The 26,778-nt window shown below is 43.7% G+C and overlaps 1 protein-coding gene across 7 annotated transcripts in view; it reads left to right on the forward strand.

Moving 5' to 3' along the window:
* LOC126272722 (V-type proton ATPase 116 kDa subunit a 1) overlaps positions 1-26,778 on the forward strand; it is a 610,777-nt gene that overhangs the window by 273,260 nt on the left and 310,739 nt on the right. For all 7 annotated transcript variants that reach the window (XM_049975766.1, XM_049975767.1, XM_049975765.1 and 4 more), the window contains one exon: positions 8,749-8,813. The gene's annotated coding sequence lies outside the window, so the exon portion shown is untranslated. The remainder of the gene's footprint in view (positions 1-8,748; positions 8,814-26,778) is intronic.

A 26,778-nucleotide genomic window follows, 5' to 3' on the forward strand; every position in this document is an offset into this window, starting at 1 on the left:
GAAAATATAATAGTATGGGCGACTGGAATGCAGTTGTAGGGGAAGGAGTAGAAGAAAAGGTTACAGGAGAATATGGGCTTGGTACAAGGAATGGAAGAGAAGAAAGACTAATTGAGTTCTGTAACAAGTTTCAGCTAGTAGCGAATACCCTGTTCAAGAATCACAAGAGTAGGTGGTATACTTGGAAAAGGCCGGGAGATACGGGAAGATTTCAATTAAATTACATCATGGTCAGACAGAGATTCCGAAATCAGATACTGGATTGTAAGGCGTACCCAGGAGCAGATATAGACTCAGATCACAATATAGTAGTGATGAAGAGTAGGCTGAAGTTCAAGATATTAGTCAGGAAGAATCAATACGCAAATAAGTGGGATACGGAAGTTCTAAGGAGTGACGAGATAAGTTTGAAGTTCTCTAACTCTATAGATACAGCAATAAGGAATAGCGCAGTAGGCAGCACAGTTGAAGAGGAATTGACATCTCTAAAAAGGGCCATCACAGAAGTTGGGAAGGAAAACATAGGTACAAAGAAGGTAGCTGCGAAGAAACCATGGGTAACAGAAGAAATACACAGTTGATTGATGAAAGGAGGAAATACAAACATGTTCCGGGAAAATCAGGAATACAGGAATACAGGTCGCTGAGGAATGAAATAAATAGGAAGTGCAGGGAAGCTAAGACGAAATGGCTTCAGGAAAAATGTGAAGACGTCGAAAAAGATATGATTGTCGGAAGGACAAAATCAGCATACAGGAAAGTCAAAACAACCTTTCGTGGCATTAAAAGCAACGGTGGTAACATTAAGAGTGCAACGGGAATTCCACTGTTAAATGCAGAGGAGAGAGCAGGTAGGTGGAAAGAATACATTGAAAGCCTCTATGAGGGTGAAGATTTGTCTGATGTGATAGAAGAAGAAACAGGAGTCGATTTAGAAGAGATAGGGGATCCAGTATTAGAATCGGAATTTAAAAGAGCTTTGGAGGATTTACGGTCAAATAAGGCAGAAGGGATAGATAACATTCCATCAGAATTTCTAAAATCATTAGGGGAAGTGGCAACAAAACGACTATTCACGGTGGTGTGTAGAATATGAGTCTGGCGAGAATTATCGCACAATCAGCTTAACAGCTCATGCATCGAAACTGCTTACAAGAATAATATACAGAGGAATGGAAAAGAAAATTGAGAATGCGCTACGTGACGATCAGTTTGGTTTTAGGAAAAGTAAAGGCACGAGAGAGGCAATTCTGACGTTACGGCTAATAATGGAAGCAGGGCTAAAGAAAAATCAAGACACGTTCATAGGATTTGTCGACCTGGAAAAAGCGTTCGACAATATAAAATGGTGCAAGCTGTTAGAGATTCTGAAAAAAGTAAGGGTAAGCTATAGGGAGAGACGGGTCATATACAATATGTACAACAACCAAGATGGAATAATAAGAGTGGACGATCAAGAACGAAGTGCTCGTATTAAGAAGGGAGTAAGACAAGGCTGTAGCCTTTCGCCCCTACTCTTCAATCTGTACATCGAGGAAGCAATGATGCAAATAAAAGAAAGGTTCAGGAATGGAATTCAAATACAAGGTGAAAGGATATCAATGATACGATTCTCTGATGACATTGCTATCCTGAGTGAAAGTGAAGAAGAATTAAATGATCTTCTGGACGGAATGAACAGTCTAATGAGTACACAGTATGGTTTGAGTGTAAATCGGAGAAAGACGAAGGTAATAAGAAGTAGTAGAAATGAGAACAGCGAGAAACTTAACATCAGGATTGATGGTCACGATGTCAATGAAGTTAAGGAATTCTGCTACCTAGGCAGTAAAATAACCAATGACGGACGGAGCAAGGAGGACATCAAAAGCAGACTCGCTATGGCAAAAAAGGCATTTCTGGCCAAGAGAAGTCTACTAATATCAAATACCGGCCTTAATTTGAGGAAGAAATTTCTGAGGATGTACGTCTGGAGTACAGCATTGTATGGTAGTGAAACATGGACTGTGGGAAAACCGGAACAGAAGAGAATCGAAGCATTTGAGATGTGGTGCTATAGACGAATGTTGAAAATTAGGTGGACTGACAAGGTAAAGAATGAGGAGGTTCTACGCAGAATCGGAGAGGAAAGGAATATGTGGAAAACACTGATAAGGAGAAGGGACAGGATGATAGGACATGTGCTAAGACATGAGGGAATGACTTCCATGGTACTAGAGGGAGCTGCAGAGGGCAAAAACTGTAGAGGAAGACAGAGATTGGAATACGTCAAGCAAATAATTGAGGACGTAGGTTGCAAGTGCTACTCTGAGATGAAGAGGTTGGCACAGGAAAGGAATTCGTGGCGGGCCGCATCAAACCAGTCAGTTGACTGATGACAAAAATAAAAAAATAATAAAAAATAGTAATAATTGAGGCGGGTGAAAGAGAGATTCTGTCATCTGTCAAATGACGATAGGGCGGCAATATTAGCCTTACCTGATCGACTGCGTGGGTGACTGAGAGATTCGGTGGCAATCCGACCTAACGTTGTAACGTTCATTAGTTTATCGAGGTGAACGAGCAGCAAGAGGTTTCATAAACTGTTGATTGAAAACAGCCTTCCCTAAACGTCTGAGGCTTCAGCATCCAAGTATACTCGACAACATGAGGTTCTTTGACAAAACTAGCACTACCTATTTTAGACGGAACGTGCAGCTGTTTACGCAAACTTCTAATAATCCAGAATGCTAGTTTTTATACAGACGTCGAATATTCCGGAGCATACGAACACTATAAACAAATATATTTCAAGTAGCTTCCAAAAACGGCAAGTACCAGACCATTGTGGGTGGCCAGGCTTGAAATGACGACCCGCAGCACGGCTGATCACTACGCCTCAATCGGGCATCACAGGTATATCAGACATAAAAAAACCTTGTAACCGAAGTAGGTAGCGTAAAAAAAGTAAAAACACAGTAAAACGATGACAAACACGAAGTATTTGTAGTGTAGGTATTCTGATGGAGACCGAATGCTATGGCTCATTCTTGTTTATCACAGTCTGGTATGTTTTAAATTTGTTGTCAGTGCCCATCTTGGCTAAAAGTTGCTTTATTTTTTTTATATATTACAAGGTTATGGTTAATAAGTATTGCGCAACACATTTTATTGCCGGCCAGTTTCGGTTGAAAAACAGCGGAGCTTGCTGTGGGACATCGCAGAATATTCCCGCTTCAGCCTTTAAAGTTTCATGAAGTTCCGATAGGTGGCGGTATGTAGCCTTCAAAATGGAGGTGCGTTTCGAGCAGTGAGCTGTCATTGTGTTTCTTTTGGAGGGAAACGGGAGAACAGCAGGTACTCATAGGTCCTCGCAGAACGACCACAGAAACCTGGCAGTGAACGAAAGCACGTTGAGTCGTCGGGCGATGCAACTGTCATCACCACAACAAAGTCGTGCAAACTTGCTCGATCTCCTGCGTGCCATGCGGCCGCACACAGCTGTGACTCCTGCAGTGTTGGAACGTGCGGACACTCTCATTCGAGGTGATCGACGCATCACAAACAAACACCTCGCTGCACAACTGGGCGTCTCTGTTGATAAGGCTGACCAACTAGTTCACCAGTTCGAGTAGTCAAAGGTGTGTGCCCGCTAGATTCCACGCCGCAGAACAAAAGACCATAGAGAGCAACGAACAACCATCTGTGTCACGAGGGTGACCGTGACAATTTTTTGTCGAACATCGCCATATGCGACGAAACATGGGTTCTTCGTTTGGAACCAGAAACAAAACTCATATCCAAGAGGTAACGCCACATCACCTCTCTCCCTTACCCGGTATAGTCATTGCGACGGGCTGCCGGGACTCTGAAGGGGTTATTCTGTTTGTCTTCTTTCATTGTGCAAAAATCACCTCTGAAGTGTATTGTGCAACTGACAGAAAACCGAAGAAGAAAGTTCAGTGTGTTCGTCGCCACAAAAATGCAAACGAACTTCTCCATGGCAACGGAAGGTTCACAGAAGTGTGCGCACCCGAAAGCAGCTCACAAAACATCATTGAACTGTTCTTTCTCATCCATCCTACAGACCGGCTCTCACACCTTCCGAGTTCCATCTCCTTGGCCCATTCCGCAGGCCATGTGAATGATGGGGATGTTACTCAAGCAGCAAGATGTTGACTCCATCGGGGTCAGTACAGTGGTGCCATGTGAGCATACAGGCTGTCCCAGCAAGGTGGCGTAAGGTAGTCGTAATGAATTGACATTATATTGAAAAGTAGGGTTCTGTATCCAGAAGAGTGGGGGAATAATATGGTGTATTGCAATCCCGAATAAAACTAACCTTTTTCAGAAAAAAATGTGTTGTTGTTGTTGTTGTTGAACACCCTTGGTATTTACAGAAGATATATGAGCATGATTATAATGATCATGACGATGCGCCATCATACAGAAAAGAACAGGTCATAAAATAAATAATTTTGTAAAATGATAGTAATTGAAGCCCTCAGCTGCCGACAGGTGTTGTTGATATACCTCGATGGGGACAGCTGAAAATGTGTGCCCCGACCGGGACTCAAACCGGGGATCTCCTGCTTACATGGCAGACACTATATCCATCTGAGCCACCGAGGACACACATGAATAGCGCTACTTCAGGGACTTATCCCTTGCACGCTCCCCGTGACATCCCGGGTTCGAGTCCTGGTCGGGGCACACGTTTTCAGCTGTCCCCACCCAGGTATATCAACACCACCTGTCGCCAGCCGAGTGTTTCAATTAATTACCATTTTATTCCATAGAAGCTGCACGGTCATCAATGGTATCTGTTCTTTCGAGAACAGTTACTATCTTCATATATTAACAGTTCTGTAATTATTGGATTTCTTAAATTCTAAAAATTCTAACTATATTGTACAGCTACCGCAAGAGCCACCGGTGACTTCCAATGGCAACGACAACTAGTCAACTGTACCTCTGTGTATGAATGTGGTGAAGTTCCTACATAAACTTGAATTTCCATTAAGTGTCATCTCGGCGACAATAATTTTTTAAGTAAATAGGTGTAGGGCTGCAAAAAATCTGGGGGAGAAAGTCTGTACCTGTGTATTACATTTCTGTATGTATCATTCCTTGGCAGCAATTTATCCTACATCTAAATCACTGAAATTCGTAAATGATTTATTTTCTTTAGCGTAATTGGTACAACCATTATATACATTCTGCAAGTAAAGCTTGGCAACGGATGTGAAGTAAAGCAAATCCTATGGGTTTGTGAAATGATAGCATTTTCGGTAGGCGACTGTCTCTGGTGTGATATTCAATATATCCCGCTATAGATCTCGGTCAGCAACCATTAACAGGTGGTTTTGAAGCGCCTTCCGCTTTTATACACGAGAGAGAATTTTTGCCTTGCTATGTAATTTCCAGTAAGGTATACGGAACGTTTCCGACAAGGGCTCAGTCAGACAGCGTATCAGCAACAGAAAGTAAATTGAGGAGGAAGTTCTGTCGCCGGCGATAACTTTTGGGTAAGCAACAGAACTCACAATGCGAGCAGTGGCGTCGTTTACATGGCGCAACTCATCATTCACCAGATAAAGGGATTTTACCAGTTGTGTGACTACCGACTACCTAGGAAGGATACCTCAAATTGCTCCTCATCAAATTAATATATTTGGCTTCAGAGTGTTTTTTACCTTTATATTTTTATTTTTTGCTATGGTTGAAAGATTTTATTGATTTCATTTATTTGGTGAAATTTTTCGACAATATAGATAAAGCTATCGAGTGGTAAGAAGGCACTGAATCATTGGAAGATGTTGTTAATTTTTTATAATAATTAATAGGGGAACGTTGCAAGGAATCTATTCTTAATATTTTACGACCAAATGTCACAGTTGCTAGTGGGTTCAAGAAGAGGACACAAAAAAGCCTTTTTGAAGACTGAAGCAATGTGCCCCAGACTTTATGGCGTACCCAAAATTCACAAAATTGATCCTCCTCTGCGACCGATTGTTAATGCAAGCAATTCGCCAACATATCAAATTGCAAGATATTTGACAACTCGTATTGACAAAACTGAGTTCTTGAGAAACTAAAAGGACTAACTTGGGCTCCTGAAGATGCTCTTTTAAGTTTTGACATAATGTTTACCTAGGTCCAGCGATCGCTCATTTTTATAAAGGAAAATTCGAAGTCAGCTCTAGGTAAAGCAAATACAAAACCATTGCAATGGTATCGCTTTGTGCATGATAAATTCGTGGTATGATCATGTGGTTAAAAGGCTTTACAAGAACTGTTTTATTAAATTCGTGGTATGATCATGTGGTTAAAAGGCTTTACAAGAACTGTTTTATTACCTAAATGACATAAATTCAAATATCCTGTTTACCATGGAAATTGAAAAACACAACTAAAACATACAAGAAGGATATTGTATTATGAGACATATTGATGGAAGTCTCAGAAAGCCACACATACAGACAGATAATTGCATAAGAACTCCAACCATCATCCACAGCAATAAAGAGTTGTCATTAAAAGTGTTGTTGGCAGAGCCAAAACAAATTGCACGCTGGAACACCTGGACGCAGAATTACAACAAAAGAAGCAGGCTTTAGAGGAAAATGGCTGTTAAGGCAAAATTAGTGTGGTCCTGCGACCAAATAAAACAAGGCGATTGAAGAACACAGTTTCTCTCCGCTTTATCAAAAAAGTAACATTTTACAGGAACATGACATCAGACCGGTTTTCAGACCGCCGCCGCCACCACCACCACCACCACCACCACCACCACCATCATCCTTTCAAGAATTAGGTTGTTGCCTGTTCCAGACAAACAAACAAAATCATTTCCATATTTTCGAGCTCTTTCAAAATCTCATTTTATCATTCGGCTTGTAGTTGAGGGGGGAATCGAATCTCCGACGGGGAGAGCTGCGCGAACCGTGGCAAGGCGCCATAGACCGCGTGGCTATCCCCCACGGCTTGGCTCTGCGAAATCGATGGATAAGTTTTCGTCCCTGACGGGCGAAAATCAATATGAAGTTTCATCTCTGACAAGGATTATCTCTGCTGATCACGTGTAAACTAGACCATACCCGTATTAAACAGTTTTTAAGTCGCTCTCCGACGTCCGACTCTGTCATTGTAAAAAAAACTCGGCGTCGCCATAGGCATCTCCGTAGATGTCCAGTGCAGCTCTGTATAAAAAGTAAGGAACCGAAAAGTTTCATGGACCATGGCCATACAACCAAGAAGACACACCACCAACTTTAGTACTTGGCCACGTAAGAACGTGACAAGTTCTCTTGCATGAATGCGTGTTGTGGGTGTTAGGATGACTGCGGCTCCCTGATCGCTCACTTGTCACTATTCTGTGTTGCTGTGTGGTCTACAAAGCGGCAATGGGACTCAAGGAGACTAACACGATATTCGAATGTCGACAACTTGTAATCATTTTCTGTGCTGATAAACTGTCGTAGAACGGTTGGTAGTTTTCTGTGTATTCCCAGAAGTGCGATTTTTTTATGTTACGTGACGATATGAGAAAGAAGGTCGCCTAGCATTTATACCTCAAAAAGAGCTGCTCTGGAAGCTACATATTAGAAAAGGCGATCAAACAGAAAAATTAAGCGTAATCCTCGATTAAGTGTTCCTAAACTGCAATTCATCTACTGCAGGAATGTGGTAAGCAAATACGTGAACCAACTGTCGAGATGCTTGTCAGAAAGAAAAGGTGCGATGGAAAACTGGCACGGAAAAAAGTGAACCAAGGGAAACTGCAACACCTTGGAACAGACCGCGTATACAGAGGGTCAGGAATGATCGAAAGGTGTTGTTTATTGATAAAAGTAGATTCAGCGTCTTTTTCCAACACAAGGAAGATCTATGGCGTGGCGAAAACCAAATGACGATCTGCAGGCAGAACGTTAGTAATCCAACTATAAAACATGGGGGGGGGGGGGGGGGGTGTTTTGGCATGGAGCTGTATTGCGTCATTTGGTGTAGGAGTGAGAACTTGAAAAGACAGCACGTTAAAAAAAGTGTTATCTCAACGTGCTGAAGGAAAATTACACAGACGTGCGAAAAAGTAGGGGATTAGATCAACATTGATACTTCAAAGGGAATGATTGAAAGCAAAATGATACTTTAGAAAAGAATGGTTTGTTCATCACTGTCCAAAAGCTATTAAAGTACCATCTAAGTCGTTAGACTTTAGCACCATAGAAAACTCATGGCACGCACTCTATAAAAGAGCCAGGAGATCTCCAGTAAACTCTAAAAGAAGACATGAAATAGAAGCTGAAGCAAGAATGAAAACTAATTATGCCTGAGTTAACAACGAAACTGTTTGGTAACATCCCCTCTATTTGGGTCGCAATAATTTTGCTATTACTTTTTGTCTCTAATTTTCACTTAGCGTATTAAATAAAATTTTAACTTTCGGTACTTATATAAACTGCCAAGTATGTGTATTCTTATTTTCGTAGCTTAATATTATTACCCACGAGACATGGCCGCAGGCTACATTTATTTGGTGTTTCGCCTGTCACAAAAGGCTTAACTTGGAGTTTGTATAATTGCAGCACGTTCACCTCCATTCTCGAGTGCATACTGTCTTCTGTTGTATTCACACCAAATACGTTTTATAAGTGTTGTTTTTAACTACTACTACTTGTATAATTATAACAGCGTTGATATTTCTAGATTAATTATTGAGTTGTTGTCTTACCTGTTTGTTTATACCAAATGTTTAATTTTTTTCAGGTGATAGAGAGGTCTCGACGGCAGTCCTTGGTGTTGCAACTGTTTGTTGTCATAACATCTGAAGCGTAAGTACTTTCTAAACGACTTACTATTCACGTTTTTATTTTGATAAAAATGCACATATCGCAAACGCAAAGTCCAAGAAGTTCAAGAACTGCACTCGGGCTGTAAATGAATCCGTAGGTATAGAATATTGTGGAATAAGAAAGAAAAGTAGGTTAACGCACCGTCGACATATAGGCCATGAGAAGCGAAAAGGTGGTTCGCCACTTTGCAGTTGGTAGAAGGTATGGCAGAAGGGGGATTTTTGGTCCTGCTACTCCAGAATTCGTAGAGAAGTGGTTAAAAAAACTGCGGCGCATCACAAGATTCACTGCGGAATATTAACCAGACTGCTTTCTGTAAGTGGGCCAGAAGTCCAGGAGCTGCTCGTCGCTCTCAAACGACTGTAGTAAATTTCCCCACAGAATTTTGTGGTGAGTGGAAGATACTAGCCAGTACTTTCGAGACGTTTTCTTTCACGAAAATGACAAAGGTTACTTATTTCTGAGGATAAAGTAAGCAATCAGGAGATCCGTACAGTTAAATTTTAACCATCTGTCACTACCAACTGATCGTACTGTTGGTAGTCAATGGAGAAAGCATATGTACACCTCTTCTTGTCGGCAGACAGAAATACACTGCCTGACAAAAAAAAAATGAAGCACCCGTAAGATAAGGAGGGGAGTTCAGTGGTTCTTATTTCAGTGATAAAAAGATCGTGTCAAAGAAAGAGACCACCTGTCAACACGAAGTAGTTTATCCTCTGGCCTGAATGTGTGCAGTCTTTCGATTGGGGAAAGTGTCGTAAAGTCATCCTAGCCTCTCCAGAGGCAAGGTGGTCAAGCAACTGACGTCCAACCTGGTCCCATACATTTTCCACTGGGCACATATCAGGGGACTTCGTTGGCTGCAGGAGTACTTCAAAATCACTCAGATGTCCATAGACACACATGCCATGTACAGACGATCAGTGTACTGTTGAAAAATAGCAACACAGTGACGTCGCGTGAGTAGAAATGGTAATAAGCGTACGGCATCGTGGGCCGGGAGTCCCCCATTCGGGGCCGGCCGTAGTGGCAGAGCGGTTCTAGGGGCTACAGTCTGGAACCGCGCGACCGCTATGGTCGCAGGTTCGAATCCTGCCGCGGACATGGATGTGTGTGATATCCTTAGGTTAGTTAGCTCTAAGTAGGTCTAAGTTCTAGGGGACTGATGACCTCAGATGTCAAGTCATATAGTGCTCCGAGCCATTTGAACCATTTTCCCCCATTCGGGTAAGTTCGACCGCCGAGGGCAAGTACTTACTGCCTTCGACGCCACAATGGGCGACTTGCGCGTCGGAGATGGGGATGGAACGATGATGACAGCGCAACACCCATAGAAAATCTCCTGCCCCAGCCGGTAATCAGAACCGGGCCAGCTGGCGTGGCATTCCACCGCGCTGACCACTCTGCTAACGGGTGTGGACGCATGAATAGAAGTTACGCAGAAAGATGCAGGATGTCCGTGACGTTATGCCGTCATTTTCCCCAATCATTACTATTTGTGACGTGAAGTTATATTCCGTGGCTTCCTAACCATAAAGCCAGGAGTAACGCCACTGCGCCTCTCGAAGACATTGGTGGGATGTGATATCTAACCCGGTCTCGTTCATACTAGCTGACGACAGTCATCAGGAGTAATGCAGAACCGTGACTGATCACTGAAAAAGGCGACGCCATTTATGAGCAGTCCATGCTTCCTGATCACGGCACCATTCGAAATGCACCCGTTTGTGTTGTGTTAACAGTAGCCTTCGCATGGGATGGTAATTCCCTCGTCCATCTGCTGCTAGTGTCCGATCAGTGGTATGGGATGATACAGTATGTGGCAGTGAGTGGATCACTTTTTCTCGGGCGACAGGTGCACTCTTGAAAGGATTGCGATGTTCTTCGTGTCCAGTGTGGTGATCGTCAATTGCAGCGGCCAGTCTTTCTCGACCTGAACCTTGACTACCAGTATTCCTGGCCTCAAGTTCCAATCGGAGCCACTGTCTCATTTGAATGCGCCGTGAAATAGTGTTATTGCGCGATTCGGGTAGCCACCGAGATGATCAACTATGGCATCCCTTTCAGCTTCTTGTAGGTGCTGACATCGCTGTCTCCCACGAGATGGTTGGATGACCATCCCCATAATGCTCCAAACGTTCTCATTTGGGGAGAGATCTAGCGACTTCGTTCACAAATGTAGTGTTCGGCAAGCAGGAAGACAAGCAGTAGAAACTCTCGCCGTTTGCGGCGGGCGTTATCATGCCGAAATGTAAGCTGGGGATGGCCTACTACAAAAAAAAAAAAAAACAAAAAAACAAAAAAAACAAAAAACAACGCGGCCTAAAATGTCGTCAACGTGCCGCTGTGCTGTATGGGCGCCTCGGACGATAACCAAAGGGTTTTGCTATGCTATGAAATGAAACCCCCCCATGAACCATGGACCTTGCCGTTAGTGGGGAGGCTTGCGTGCCTCAGCGATACAGATGGCCGTACCGTAGGTGCAACCACAACGGAGGGGTGTCTGTTGAGAGGCCAGCCAAACGTGTGGTTCCTGAAGAGGGGCAGCAGCCTTTTCAGTAGTTGCAGGGGCAACAGTCTGGATGATTGACTGATCTGGCCTTGCAACATTAACCAAAACGGCCTTGGTGTGCTGGTACTGCGAACGGCTGAAAGCAAGGGGAAACTACAGCCGTAATTTTTCCCGAGGACATGCAGCTTTACTGTCTGATTAAATGATTCTGGCATCCTCTTGGGTAAAATATTCCGGAGGTAAAATAGTCCCCCATTCGGATCTCCGGGCGGGGACTACTCAGGACGATGTCGTTATCAGGAGAAAGAAAACTGGCGTTCTACGGATCGGAGCGTGGAATGTCAGATCCCTTAATCGGGCAGGTAGGTTAGAAAATTTAAAGAGGGAAATGGATAGGTTAAAGTTATAGTGGGAATTAGTGAAGTTCGGTGGCAGGAGGAACAAGACTTCTGGTCAGGTGACTACAGGGTTATAAACACAAAATCAAATAGGGGTAATGCAGGAGTAGGTTTAATAATGAATAGGAAAATAGGAATGCGGGTAAGCTACTACAAACAGCATAGTGAACGCATTATTGTGGCCAAGATAGATACAAAGTCCACACCTACTACAGTAGTACAAGTTTATATGCCAACTAGCTCTGCAGATGATGAAGAAATTGAAGAAAAGTACGATGAAATAAAAGAAATTGTTCAGATAGTGAAGGGAGACGAAAATTTAATAGTAATGGGTGTCTGGAATTCGAGTGTAGGAAAAGGGAGAGAAGGAAACATAGTAGGTGAATATGGATTGGGGCTAAGAAATGAAAGAGGAAGCCGCCTAGTAGAATTTTGCACGGAGCACAACTTAATCATAGCTAACACTTGGTTTAAGAATCATGAAAGAAGGTTGTATACCTGGAAGAACCCTGGAGATACTAAAAGGTATCAAATAGATTATATAATGGTAAGACAGAGATTTAGGAACCAGGTTTTAAGTTGTAAGACATTTCCAGGGGCAGATGTGTACTCGGACCACAATCTATTGGTTATGACCTGTAGATTAAAACTGAAGAAACTGCAAAAATGTGGGAAATTAAGGAGATGGGACCTGGATAAACTGAAAGAACCAGAGGTTGTACAGAGTTTCGGGGAGAGCATAAGGGGACAATTGACAGGAATAGGGGAAAGAAATACAGTAGAAGAAGAATGGGTAGCTCTGAGGGATGAAGTAGTGAAGGCAGCAGAGGATAAAGAAGGTAAAAAGACGAGGGCTGCTAGAAATTCTTGGGTAACAGAAGAAATATTGAATTTAATTGATGAAAGGAGAAAATATAAAAATGCAGTAAATGAAGCAGGCAAAAAGGAATACAGACGTCTCAAAAATGAGATCGACAGGAAGTGCAAAATGGTTAAGCAGGGATGGCTAGAGGACAAATGTAAGGATGTAGAGGCTTATCTCACTAGGGGTAAGATAGATACTGCCTACAGGAAAATTAAAGAGACCTTTGGAGAAAAGAGAACCACTTGAATGAATATCAAGAGCTCGGATGGAAACCCAGTTCTAAGCAAACAAGGGAAGGCAGAAAGGTGGAAGGAGTAAATAGAAGGTTTATACAAGGGTGATGTACTTGAGGACAATATTATGGAAATGGAAGATGATGTAGATGAAGACGAAATGGGAGATACGATACTGCGTGAAGAGTTTGACAGAGCACTGAAAGACCTGAGTCGAAACAAGGCCCCCGGAGCAGACAACATTCCATTAGAACTACTGACGGCCTTGGGAGAGCCAGTCATGACAAAACTCTACCAGCTGGTGAGCAAGATGTATGAGACAGGCGAAATACCCTCAGACTTCAAGAAGAATATAATAATTCCAATCCCAAAGAAAGCAGGTGCTGACAGATGTGAAAATTACCGAACTATCAGTTTAATAAGTCGCAGCTGCAAAATACTAACGCGAATTCTTTACAGACGAATGGAAAAACTGGTAGATGCGGACCTCGGGGAGGATCAGTTTGGATTCCGTCGAAATGTTGGAACACGTGAGGCAATACTGACCTTACGACTTATCTTAGAAGAAAGATTAAGAAAAGGCAAACCTACGTTTCTAGTATTTGTAGACTTACAGAAAGCTTTTGACAATGTTGACTGGAATACTCTTTTCAAATTCTAAAGGTGGCAGGGGTAAAATACAGGGAGCGAAAGGCTATTTACAATTTGTACAGAAACCAGATGGCAGTCATAAAAGTCGAGGGGCATGAAAGGGAAGCAGTGGTTGGGAAAGGAGTGAGACAGGGTTGTAGCCTCTCCCCGATGTTATTCAATCTGTATATTGAGCAAGCAGTAAAGGAAACAAAAGAAAAATTTGGAGTAGGTATTAAAATTCATGGAGACGAAGTAAAAACTTTGAGGTTCGCCGATGACATTGTAATTCTGTCAGAGACGGCAAAGGACTTGGAAGAGCAGTTGAACGGAATGGACAGTGTCTTGAAAGGAGGATATAAGATGAACATCAACAAAAGCAAAACGAGGATAATGGAATGTAGTCAAATTAAATCGGGTGATGCTGAGGGAATTAGATTAGGAAATGAGACACTTAAAGCAGTAAAGGAGTTTTGCTATTTAGGAAGTAAAATAACTGATGATGGTCGAAGTAGAGAGGATATAAAATGTAGACAGGCAATGGCAAGGAAAGCGTTTCTGAAGAAGAGAAATTTGTTAACATCGAATATAGATTTATGTATCAGGAAGTCGTTTCTGAAAGTATTTGTTTGGAGTGTAGCCATGTATGGAAGTGAAACATGGACGATTACTAGTTTGGACAAGAAGAGAATAGAAGCTTTCGAAATGTGGTGCTACAGAAGAATACTGAAGATCAGGTGGATAGATCACGTAACTAATGAGGAGGTATTGAATAGGATTGGGGAGAAGAGAAGTTTTTGGCACAACTTGACTAGAAGAAGGGATCGGTTGGTAGGACATGTTTTGAGGCATCAAGGGATCACAAATTTAGCGTTGGAGGGCAGCGTGGAGGGTAAAAATCGTAGAGGGAGACCGAGAGATGAGTACACTAAGCAGATTCAAAAGGATGTAGGTTGCAGTAGGTACTGGGAGATGAAGCAGCTTTCACAGGATAGAGTAGCATGGAGAGCTGCATCAAACCAGTCTCAGGACTGAAGACAACAACAACAACAACAACAACACCATGAAATGAAATAAAATGGCCCTCCAGTCTATCACGCCGTATGGCGGGCGTTGGTAAGGTTGATATCCCATAGCTGTCCAGGGGGTCTCCAGACACTGCTTCGGCCTGGAATCCCATTGACTGGATTAGAATTGTCATCAGTGACGAGCCCAGTTCGAAACGAGTCCCGATAACCAGCAAAGACGTGTCTGGCGACGCCTCGAACAGCAGTGGGATACCGAACTGACTGTCATCCACCATACGGCCTGACAACTTGGAGTGACGGCTTGAGATGCCGTTTCTTTTCATAGCAGGACCTTTTCGGTTTCCATCCGCGGTACTCTTACAGCATAGCGAAACGTCGACGATATTCTAAACCCCGTTTTGTTGCTGTCCGTGGCAAGCCATCCTGACCTTACATTTCAGAAGATAATGTCAACCCGCTCGTGGCTAGAGTTTCTACCTTTTGTCTTCGTACTTGCCAAATTCTAGCTTGGCGAAAAGGTCGCCGTATCTCTCCCCAATTGAGAGCGTTTGGAGCATAATGGGCAGGGCCCTCCATCCCGATCGGCGTTTCGATTATATACCCCGCCAATTGGACTGAGTCTGACACGATGTCACTCGAGGCGACTTCCAACAACTCTCTCAATCAATGTCAAGCCGAGTAACTGCTTGCATAAGGCCTAGACGTGGACCTAGGCGTTACCTGCTTGCTCAGTTTGTGAAGCTATTTCTCTTGCATAAAACATCAATTTTTTTCTGAAATTGTAATCATTTGTTTGTCTGTACATGTACATTACATTGACGGATTTCCGTCCCATTCGGATAATTTTCCTTCGTGGTATGTCTTTTTTTTAAGTGTATTTGTGCTGGGTATTACTTCGTGGTTACGAGGACACATGGTAATATTTTAATTAATGAAGCCCTGAAGCACTCAGTCTACTGGCCACTAGTGGCCTACCGGGACCATCCGACCGCCATGTCATCCTCCGAGGAGGATGCGGATGCGAGGAGCGTGGGGTCATAACATCGCTCTCGCGGTCGTTATGATGGTATCCTTGACCGAAGCTGCTACTTTTCGGTCGAGTAGCTCCTTAATTGGCATCATGAGGCTGAGTGCACCCCGAAAAAAGGCAACAGCGGTTGGCGGCTGGATGGTCACCTATCCAAGTGCCGGCCACTCCCAACAACGCTTAACTTCGGTGATATCACTGGAACCGGTGTATCTACTGCGGCAAGGCCGTTGCAATAATATTTTAATTAATACCTCAAAAAATCAAACTGCTAACATGAAGCTCGATGGTACAGTATTATTTCAGTGCGGTGCACTTTTGCCACCGATGTCTTACTTGACAGAGGAATTTGCATTTCGGCTCTTCAACAAACGTTCCTTCTCGAAAATCACTTTGTCGTAATTGGCTCTGAGCACTATGGGACTTAACATCTGTGGTCATCAGTCCCCTAGAACTTAAAACTACTTAAACCTAACTAACCTAAGGACATCACACACATCCATGCCCGAGGCAGGATTCGAACCTGCGACCGTAGCAGTCACGCGGTTCCGGACTGAGCGCCTTTGTCGTAATTGTGGAGAATGCATCCACGCGGTAATTTCTTCATCCAGAGAAAGAGGAACAAGTCACTGGGCGCTGCGTAGAGAATGTGGGGATGAGGTAAAACTTGATAGCACCAAGAGTGAGTTAAGGAGTTGTGTAGTAAAAGCACCTCCTGAAATAGCTTACTGCGACACGTCGTCTTAATTGACTACAGTAAACTCGTTAGGAGATTCCAGTAGTATACTGTGACAGTTAGCCACAGCGGACGCGCCTCACTTGGCGCCTAGGTACCACGCGACTCGCCAGGCGACACACCTTCCTAAACAAACGGCTGTGAACTAACGAGACCGGCCGCACCGAGCGCTGGTTGCACCTAGACGAACGGCAGTGTTTGCTCTTCCCGGTATGTTGCCGTCGAAGTTCATACTACCTGATAAAGGCTGCTCATTACGAAAGGGAACCGACTGAAGTTTTGCAACAATTAAATTTTAAATTTTGCATCACAGTATACAATTTTGCAATGATGGAAGTTCAGCTATATTTGGCAACAACTGTGCAGGAACAGAAGATTGTCATTTTAGCTTCTGTCAATGTCTTGCTCCAGTGGTGTTAATTCTCTTTTTTTTCCTCTCAAGGTTCAAAAACCGCTCGCTTTTGATTGTAGACACAATGGGACGCATTTTTCTGTTTCTTCTCTTTGGTACAGACTTGTGAACTATCTAAGGAACACAAGGCAATTCCGGAGACTGAATGTCTTCAAGCAACGGTACCACTTTTATCTGTTGTTGATTGGCTTTCACTTTTTAAGATACTACATTCACCATGTTTGGAGACGATAACTCTTCAAAAAGGCCCAAAGAGTTAGTGCAATATCATCAACTCCTTCCGCACTTCGTGGAGATACAAAGATATACCAACTTTGTAATTAGTATTTTGTTTTTGTAGTTTTTCTGTAATAGTCGAACGATTTTACAGTCATTCGTAAATAACTGAAATTTTTTTTTTAACTGCCGAAGTTATTTGTAAACATGTTGAATGCAGTCTGCAGCCCGTGGTCTAGTGGCTAGCGTTGCTGCCTCTGGATCACGGGGTCCCGGGTTCGATTCCCAGGCGGGTTGGGGATTTTCTCTGCCCGGGGACTGGGTGTTTGTGGTGTCCGCATCATATAATCATCATTTCTGGCAGTGGCTAGAGTGGACTGTGAAAAAACCTGGACTGTGTAACAAATGATTCAAATGGCTCTGAGCACTGTGGGACTTAACTGCTGTGGTCATCAGTCCCCTAGAACTTAGAACTACTTAAACCTACCTAACCTAAGGACATCACAAACACCCACGCCCGAGGCAGGATTCGAACCTGCGTCCGCAGCGGTCGTGCGGTTCCAGACTGTACCGCCTAGAACCGCTCGGCTACCACGGCCGGCGAATTGTGTAACAATTGGGACTTGGTACAAGCGTTGATGGCTGCGCAGTTGAGCGCCCCCACCAACCAAATATCATCATCATCATCATCGTCACGTTGAATTCACCACGTGCATTTCTCTCCAAGTTAATACACTCCTGGAAATTGAAATAAGAACACCGTGAATTCATTGTCCCAGGAAGGGGAAACTTTATTGACATATTCCTGGGGTCAGATACATCACATGATCACACTGACAGAACCACAGGCACATAGACACAGGCAACAGAGCATGCACAATGTCGGCACTAGTACAGTGTATATCCACCTTTCGCAGCAATGCAGGCTGCTATTCTCCCATGGAGACGATCGTAGAGATGCTGGATGTAGTCCTGTGGAACGGCTTGCCATGCCATTTCCACCTGGCGCCTCAGTTGGACCAGCGTTCGTGCTGGACGTGCAGACCGCGTGAGACGACGCTTCATCCAGTCCCAAACATGTTCAATGCGGGACAGATCCGGAGATCTTGCTGGCTAGGGTAGTTGACTTACACCTTCTAGAGCACGTTGGGTGGCACGGGATACATGCGGCCGTGCATTGTCCTGTTGGAACAGCAAGTTCCCTTGCCGGTCTAGGAATGGTAGAAGGATGGGTTCGATGACGGTTTGGATGTACCGTGCACTATTCAGTGTCCCCTCGACGATCACCAGAGGTGTACGGCCAGTGTAGGAGATCGCTCCCCACACCATGATGCCGGGTGTTGGCCCTGTGTGCCTCGGTCGTATGCAGTCCTGATTGTGGCGCTCACCTGCACGGCGCCAAACAAGCATACGACCATCATTGGCACCAAGGCAGAAGCGACTCTCATCGCTGAAGACGACACGTCTCCATTCGTCCCTCCATTCACGCCTGTCGCGACACCACTGGAGGCGGGCTGGACGATGTTGGGGCGTGAGCGGAAGACGGCCAAACGGTGTGCGGGACCGTAGCCCAGCTTCATGGAGACGGTTGCGAATGGTCCTTGCCGATACCCCAGGAGCAACAGTGTCCCTAATTTGCTGGGAAGTGGCGGTGCGGTCCCCTACGGCACTGCGTAGGATCCTACGGTCTTGGCGTGCATCCGTGCGTCGCTGCGGTCCGGTCCCAGGTCGCCGGGCACGTGCACCTTCCGCCGACCACTGGCGACAACATCGATGTACTGTGGAGACCTCACGCCCCACGTGTTGAGCAATTCGGCGGCACGTCCACCCGGCCTCCCGCATGCTCACTATACGCACTCGCTCAAAGTCCGTCAACTGCACATACGGTTCACGTCCACGCTGTCGCGGCATGCTACCAGTGTTAAAGACTGCGATGGAGCTCCGTATGCCACGGCAAACTGGCTGACACTGACGGCGGCGGTGCACAAATGCTGCGCAGGTAGCGCCATTCGACGGCCAACACCGCGGTTCCTGGTGTGTCCGCTTTGCCGTGCGTGTGATCATTGCTTGTACAGCCCTCTCGCAGTGTCCGGAGCAAGTATGGTGGGTCTGACACACCGGTGTCAATGTGTTCTTTTTTCCATTTCCAGGAGTGTACTTTAGCATGATGGCAGTTTCCACAACATTTCATATTTTAAAAAATAAAATAAACAAAACTGTGGGTAGGATTTTCTGACTCAGCATTAGAAAAGATATTTCCACGGTGCGAGCGAGCAACACGCCTATGGTTCATGCCATCGATGATCCGGTGTGGTCACCGAGCATCCAAGTGCTTGGCACCAGGTGAGTCTCAAGGTACCTCGCCGCCAAGCGAGCGCGCCCGGTGTGGTCGTAGTCTTGCGGACATAACCCTTTGTCACTACACCTTTGCGGTGCCAAGAAAACAGCGGCATCTTGTCCAACGATGGTTCTTCGCCCTTTTCGTTGGTGGTGAATCCGCACGTTCCCATTGCTTGCTTTGCTCTTCAGAGTCATAATGATACACGCAGCTCTCGTCCGTAGTGACGAAGCGACTGAACAGGTCATCTGGATTGGCTGCCTCGATTCTGTGGAATTTTTTGAACGTGTGTGAGCAGTCTAGGAACACAGTGTGGTCAGCTTTTTCATGTTCAAAATGCCATGCATGATGTCGAAAACAGTAATCCATGATTGATTTTCATTTTTCCACTACCGCATCGATCGCCAACAGCGAGCACCAGAGCATCCACTTTCCTCGCGATTCCGTATTCTTCATAGAGAAATGATCTGCCAATTCCTCGTTATTTACATGTGTTTGAAGACAGTAGAAAGGTCTCCACCACCTAACCACTGGATACGTACGAGGGCTATGTACTTTTTCTAAATCTCCGATCGGTTGGGAAATTAAAACCACAGTGAAACTCCGGTGATGTGTTACGCAGTTTCTCTAGTATGCCCGTCTAGCACATCACGTCGCATTCACTCAGTTCTGAGCGCACAGTGAGAACATAAAGACGTACAGGCAATACTATCTGCAGCCAAATTTGAAGTGCTTCTTAATGTAAATTCTCAACCGCATGCTGCAAGTGCGACGAAGACGCCCCTGCGCCGTTTTCGATGGGCAATTGTAACTTGTGTTTGTTGTGTTCTGAACTGCACTGGTGTGTCTGTGTTGAAAGAAAACCTGAACGAGCCCGCCGGTTGGCCGTGCGGTGTCACACACGGCTTTTCGGAGTGGGAAGGAGCGCCTAGTCTCCGGTACGAATCCTCCCGGCGGATTTGTGTCGAGGTCCGATGAACCAGCCAGACTGTGTATGGTGTTTAGACGGTTTTCCATCTGCCTCGGCGTATACGGGCTGGTTACCCTTATTCCGCCTTAGTTACACCATGTCGGCAATTGCTGCGCAAACCAGTTCTCCTCGTACGCGTACACCACCATTAACTCTACCACGCAAACATAGGGGTTACACTCCTCCGGTGTGAGACGTTCCCTGGGGGGTCCACGGGGGGCCGAACCGCACAATAACACTGGGTTCGATGTGGGGCGGCGGAGGAGTGAAGTGGACTGCGGTAGTCGTCGTGGGAGTTGTGGACCACTGCGGCTGCGGCGTTTCTGGGTCCCCAGTTAACATACAATACAATAAAAACCTGAACAATGCAATTGGTGCGATTATGTAAACGCTGTCTTATAAACTGAGTCGCCAAAACTATCTGAAACTGTAACACTGTATTGTAATGAAGTTGAAATTAATTTTGAAAGAATAAATGTCTAAAACGTTTCTGTGAAGATACCCTGTAAATTTACGTGCCCAGATTGACTAAATAAAATTCCAAACATTAAATAATAAAGATGCAAATGTAACAGTACAGTGTAAGAACAAGACTGTCTGACAAAGAAGCTAAATTTGAACTAAACTTCAGGTATGCTGAACCTGATAATACTTTTGAAATGCAATGTTCAACTGTGAATAATCTTATTATCTATTGACTGATGTTAACTGGCCCTAATAAGTTTTTGTGGCTTACTTTGTGGCAACAGAAACTCGTACTGCTCGAAAGTGGCGAAAAGAAAAAATTCAGCGCAGCAGGTAATCAGCTAAAGAAAAGAAAGCCTTGGGCAAGTGTAATGGCAGTACGTGCTGCTAAGCTAAGCACATTAAGGTTTAGTTTTCGCCGCTATGTTCTCGCAAGTGCAGTGCGGCGACACACAATTAAAAAACAAAATTTTTCTTGAGGAGACGGTGGTAGAAATTGGACGAATTAAATCATTGAAATAGACTAGCGTTCAAATTATATATAATGAATAGTGGAACTCATTAATTGACAGTTACAATCATCTTTACAAAAATTTCTAGAAAGAAAGAAAATTTGCCATGAAATTAATTACTGAAATGAGAAACATCTACAACTCTGAGTGCAAGCCATGTGAACAGATCATTTTACTTGATCTCAATTCGTCAATCGAACTACCTGACCCGAAGCAATAAAGAATACTCACCGAAAATTTACCTTTACAAACGTGTCGTACTTGCGCGCGAGTAGGCGATGCAGCGACAAATCTTCACGCTTCTCAAATCAGTCTTCACCAAATCATATTTCCAAACTTAAACATCCTCTACATTTTTATCTTTGGGCTCTGCTATCTGTTTCCAGTCCGCTCAGCAGCGTGACCAATAACCGACTCCTGCGCTTACTTCTCACTTAGTGCTATTCCCAACGACAATACTACTGGCAACCAAAGATCACATTGCTTATACTCAGAACCTCTGTGGCTAACAACCGACTATTGGAGTCTACTGTTTGAAAAAATGTCCAGAGTACAAATATGAGGTATAACACTGCGAATAATAATAGTAGAGCTCACATCGCTTTCATTGTATACCAAAAAAATAAGCTAGTAACCTTATGAAGTGTTTTATCACCACTATCCAGCTCCTTCTGATTTTTGTCTCTTCTCTCACATGATCAGCTGGCTCTGACAACAGCATTTTGGCACAGACAATGAGATGAAGACCAGCAACGGGAATTGGCGAATATCAAAAGCGGCTACGACAAACGTCTAAGTCACAGAGCCGACTGTCAAAAAATAGCGAAAGTGTAGCTAAATGTTGTAAATAAAGCATTTTTGGTTTTTCTGACGTGTCGATTACGCGCCCAGAAGAGACTGAAAAGAAAAGCCCTCTTATATTTTTTCAATTCACGTTCGCCAACTCATCATGGATCGTTGATTCGTTCCCACTCAAATGCAGAAAAACAATTACCGCACGATACTTCAACTACGCTAAAGGGCTGCGATGTTTCGTTTTGGGTCGTATAGCGTTGTAGTACGATAGTGCAGCACGGGGAGTTCAGTGTTTACCGAGACTGCAGACATGCAGCTGCAAAAAGGTTACTTCATTTTTTGAATTAATAATTAAATCTATAATTAAATCTTTTCTTATAACCGTTTGTATTTTTTAATTTGAAATGTGTCCTTTCGCCGTGACGAATGTATACGAAGTAATACAGAATCATGTTCATTTAGTAGTGGTCACCTGCAAGGTATAGTCTGATTCCACACACAACCATATTCTTTCCTTACACCAGTGGCAACTTTTGCCCATGTCGTTCCTCTTTAGACTGCGTAGGAGCTCTCCGTCTTTGCTATGACGCGACTGTAACACACTCTTCGTCCACTGCCATTGAGCTGTTATTTTGGTGAAACTTGTGAAAGCATTACCGCACATTTACACTTCGGAAACCAATCGCAAATAAGTATCTAAGCACAAATAGTTTCTTGGTACTTCCAACAGCGATGTAACTTTGTGTCTAAGTAGTACGCATCGACTGACGCAGACTGTCTTCCTCCGACAGTATTCTTAGTTTATATACCTCATATTATCGGAGGACCTAATGATATTTGTGAAATCTGCAGAATAATTGTGACATGTTCAGTAATGACGGTTCTATCTATGAGCCTCCTGTAGCAAGGGATTCAACATTATCGAAATTGGACTGTCACATCTTCGGGATTCCCTGACAATCATATTAATATCAGTTACTCATTTAGTCATTTCTAAATGTCTTCCAGATACTAGCATGCGAACAGGAGTAACGACAGTTAACTCGTGCTTAGTGAATAAACAATGAAATAAAATATTGTTGCTTACGCATGTGACGTGCTGGTCAGTTTGACGGTAGGGATTAGGCAGCAACGAAGGCCGAGAATGGAAGTGACCAGGGAGTTGTGAAGCTCTAATACACAATTCATTAATAACAGGAACACCAAAAACAACTCCAAACAATAAAAAATCTTTTATTACAGTAAGCGCAGTAATTATAAAAACCTCCACTGAACTAATTTTTAATAAATTCAAAAAGGAAATAGCAAAAAATTTCTTGAATGAAAAGACAATACCTGTGATTAAAAAAACAATAGAATGAAATTACTATTTTATATTTCAGGCAACCGCAGTTGTTGAAAGGCATGAAGTTAGGAAGAACTTCGCTTACAGCTGGTAAATTTGTTGTTTATTAAAACACAAACGGTTTAGCGTTAAAGCCGCATAATCATTTGCAACAACATTAAAAGATCTTAGGCATACCCTTCGCTCCTAGTCAAATTCTGTGACTAGTAAACTTTGAATAGGAGCGACGGGTATGCGTATGATCTTTTAATGTTGCTGCACCTGGTAATGCGGCTTCAAACCGCGAAACAGGTTTTGTTTGAATAAACAACAATTTTACCAGTTAGCGGAGTTCTTCCTAACATGACACATGAAATTACGCTTAAAGATCCGTGGGATGACTTAGTTACTGAATTTGTCGAAATCATAAAATAAAACAAAAAATATCACAAAATGGAAGCAATGAAATGATAACGTAAATCCATAACATAGCCCTTACGACTGAGATTTTAACTACACGAAAAAAATGTAGAGACGATGTTCTATATAATTATTGTAGATCCTTTAAGAGCTGAATGATCCAAGCGCTGGGAGCTAACTGGAAGAAATAAAAACAAATTTGCGAGTTGTAGTCATGGACCATCCTAGAAGATAGTGTAGAACATCTCGACGAGACCGCATAAGAAATACAACTAGGAAAATGACCCAGACTCAACAAAGCATCACAGGCAGAACATGAGTATCGCAACTCGCCTGGAATGGACATGTAATGCGAATGGTAGGTGACAGATGGCCAGGGAAGGTTCCATGGCCATATGGCGTAAAGTAGCCAATGAAACATACAAATAATAGAAGACGAGAAAGCATGGGAAGATAGAAACCGATGGCGAAAGATATTTGGGACGCGGAGTTATTTGTAAGAACTGCACATCATCGTCATTTATTGCACATACATACGACACTTAGACTTGGCAGAATACAAAACTAAACAGATACACAAACATAAAATATAATGGTATGACCAACACATACAGTCCATGTATAATTACTGGATGGAATTGTAACATCACGAAAATTGATTACATATGTTTGTTTAGTTCTGTCTCTGGCAACCTCAGTACTAGCTGTTGGATCTACTTCTTCGAGGGGAACTCAAGTTGTGTCTTTCTACCTGGTTCGCGGACAACCTCTTGGCCGTCTACCAGTTGATCCACTGTAATCTTCTGCTTGGAATCACTCTGCCAGCGTCAGCTTTTTTAAATTGCCGATGCAGATATTCACTGTGGCTTCTATCCTTTCTTCCAGTTTCTGTATTGTATAAGGGTGCACAAATTATCTTCAAAATGATCTCAAACGTACAGATGCGCTCTTCTATTGTCTGTGTTCTCTCGCCCATGTCTCACAGTTATACATTATAACCGGTGGAAGTAATGAGATACCTACGGATGTAACGTGCTTTTCTGTGGTACAATGCTTGACATGTATATGTGGTTCAACCTCTAGTAATCCGGTTCTTATTTATTATTCGTTGTCGAATTTCCTTCTCTTTCTCACGTTTATTGGTCAGTACTGACCCCCGGTTCTTGAATGTTTCGACTCTTTCAAAATAGTGACTTTCTATACTGCACAACGTTTCGACGACGTGAGATTACCACATACTTTGTTTTCTCATCGTTGACCAATAACCCTAGTTGCTCGCTTCTAGCGTAAATGGAGACGTATATACTGTCACCTCATTCAGAGTTTCGCCCACAATCCCATCATCTGCAAATGCAAGGTCGTCTCATTTCTGGTCAACTCCATCGCCCTATTACGGTCAAGTGCACGTCTCGCCTTTTCCAGCGCAATGATGAGGCAAAACTAGCGATAGAGGATCGCCCTGTTTCTACCCATTCTTAACTGTGAAGGCTGCCGACAGTTGATACACACAGCGTACTTAGCAACTTGATCCATCCGTTTTAACAAGCTGCAATCAACCTAACGTACTGTTATTCTTTGACATTGTCAGCTGGGGCGAGATATGCGATCTGTTGTTTTGAAACAAGTGTGGATGGAAATCCTGCGTCAACATTGCTAATTTTCTTTACTGATTACCGGTTTCGGTTCATTGTCAAGTCATCTTTAGATCAATCTAAAATTTTGTTCAGTGTAGGACACTAATACTTTAGAGTTAAGTTGCCGTAGTTAAATACAAAAATCTCAATATGAAAATCTTAATTGATTAGTGATTAACGTTGTCAGTTTACATAACCAAATAAGATTTAAACGTTAGGATTTATTTGCCTACAACGACTTACCTTTAAAAAAATTCAATGTGTAATGAGTGTCACACAGAACGACATTTTAGATTGAAGATGGCTCGGCAACGTAAGCGGTAAAGAGTTGGGAAAATTTGCTATCTTGACGTAGAATTTTCATCCACAGATGTTACAATGTAAGACATGGTTCACGGAACTCTTGGGTTATCTTCCAGAGGGGTGGTCAGTTAATGCTGTCGTATACATGAAGTCCGGTACATAACCAAAGAACAAATACAGAATTTGCTAGACACAATAATTTTTCGCAAGAATTTCAGGAAATAATGTCAGACTGGAGGCTCATAACCAAAGCGAAATAACAACATGCAAAACCAGTCAATGACATTGTCAGAACTCGGCCAGTTTTGTAACGAACCCCTAAGAATGTCCGTTACGTAGCACTCGTGTCTATTGTAGTTCCTGTGAGTAAGCAGAAGGGCGTATAGCGGGCGGACTTATAAATAAAACTCGCACTGTGTGGGACACCCAGAACAGGACGCCGTCACGGTCCGTGCTCTCTAGGAGCTGCTTGTGTCGGAGGAGAAGTGGGGGGGGGGGGGGGGGGCGGGGGGGAGGTTGAATAGAAGATTGACGAACGTAGCTGTTCCATCTCCTTAAACTTAGTCAGCAGCAGTGTCCAGCCTTGGCGCCACCTGTTGAGCGCTTTGAACTGCAACTGTGCCACGGAATCACAACAGGTCGGCATGAACTGTTCAGTACTGTACAATTAATATGAATAGTGTAAGGTGTACTCCTATCTTTCGTGTTGTGACGTGGTAATATTGTCCTCCTTGCGCATCACTGGTTTCTGAATCTTGGAAGCTGAGCGCGCGTTATCTCCGGCGGAGCCATTGTCTTGCTATTTAACGTCAACAGTGCCTCAGTGCTATTGATCTCGCGCGTGAATGAGAGTAGTTGTTGAGGTTACGTACGGAGCGGTCGCGGGCAGGTGCGTCGCGTATAAATGGTTCAAATGGCTCTGAGCACTATGGGACTAAACATCAGTGGCCATCAGTCCCCTAGAACTTAGAACTAGATAAACCTAACTAACCTAAGGACATCACACACATCCATGCCCGAGGCAGCATTCGAACCTGCGACCGTAGCAGTCGCGCGGTTAAGGACTGAGCGCCTAGAACCGCTCGGCCGCTGCGGCCGGCGAGTACAAATGGCCAGAAGATTT

Source organism: Schistocerca gregaria, chromosome 5 (genome assembly GCF_023897955.1).
Source record: "Schistocerca gregaria isolate iqSchGreg1 chromosome 5, iqSchGreg1.2, whole genome shotgun sequence".
NCBI classification, from domain to species: Eukaryota; Metazoa; Arthropoda; class Insecta; order Orthoptera; family Acrididae; genus Schistocerca; species Schistocerca gregaria.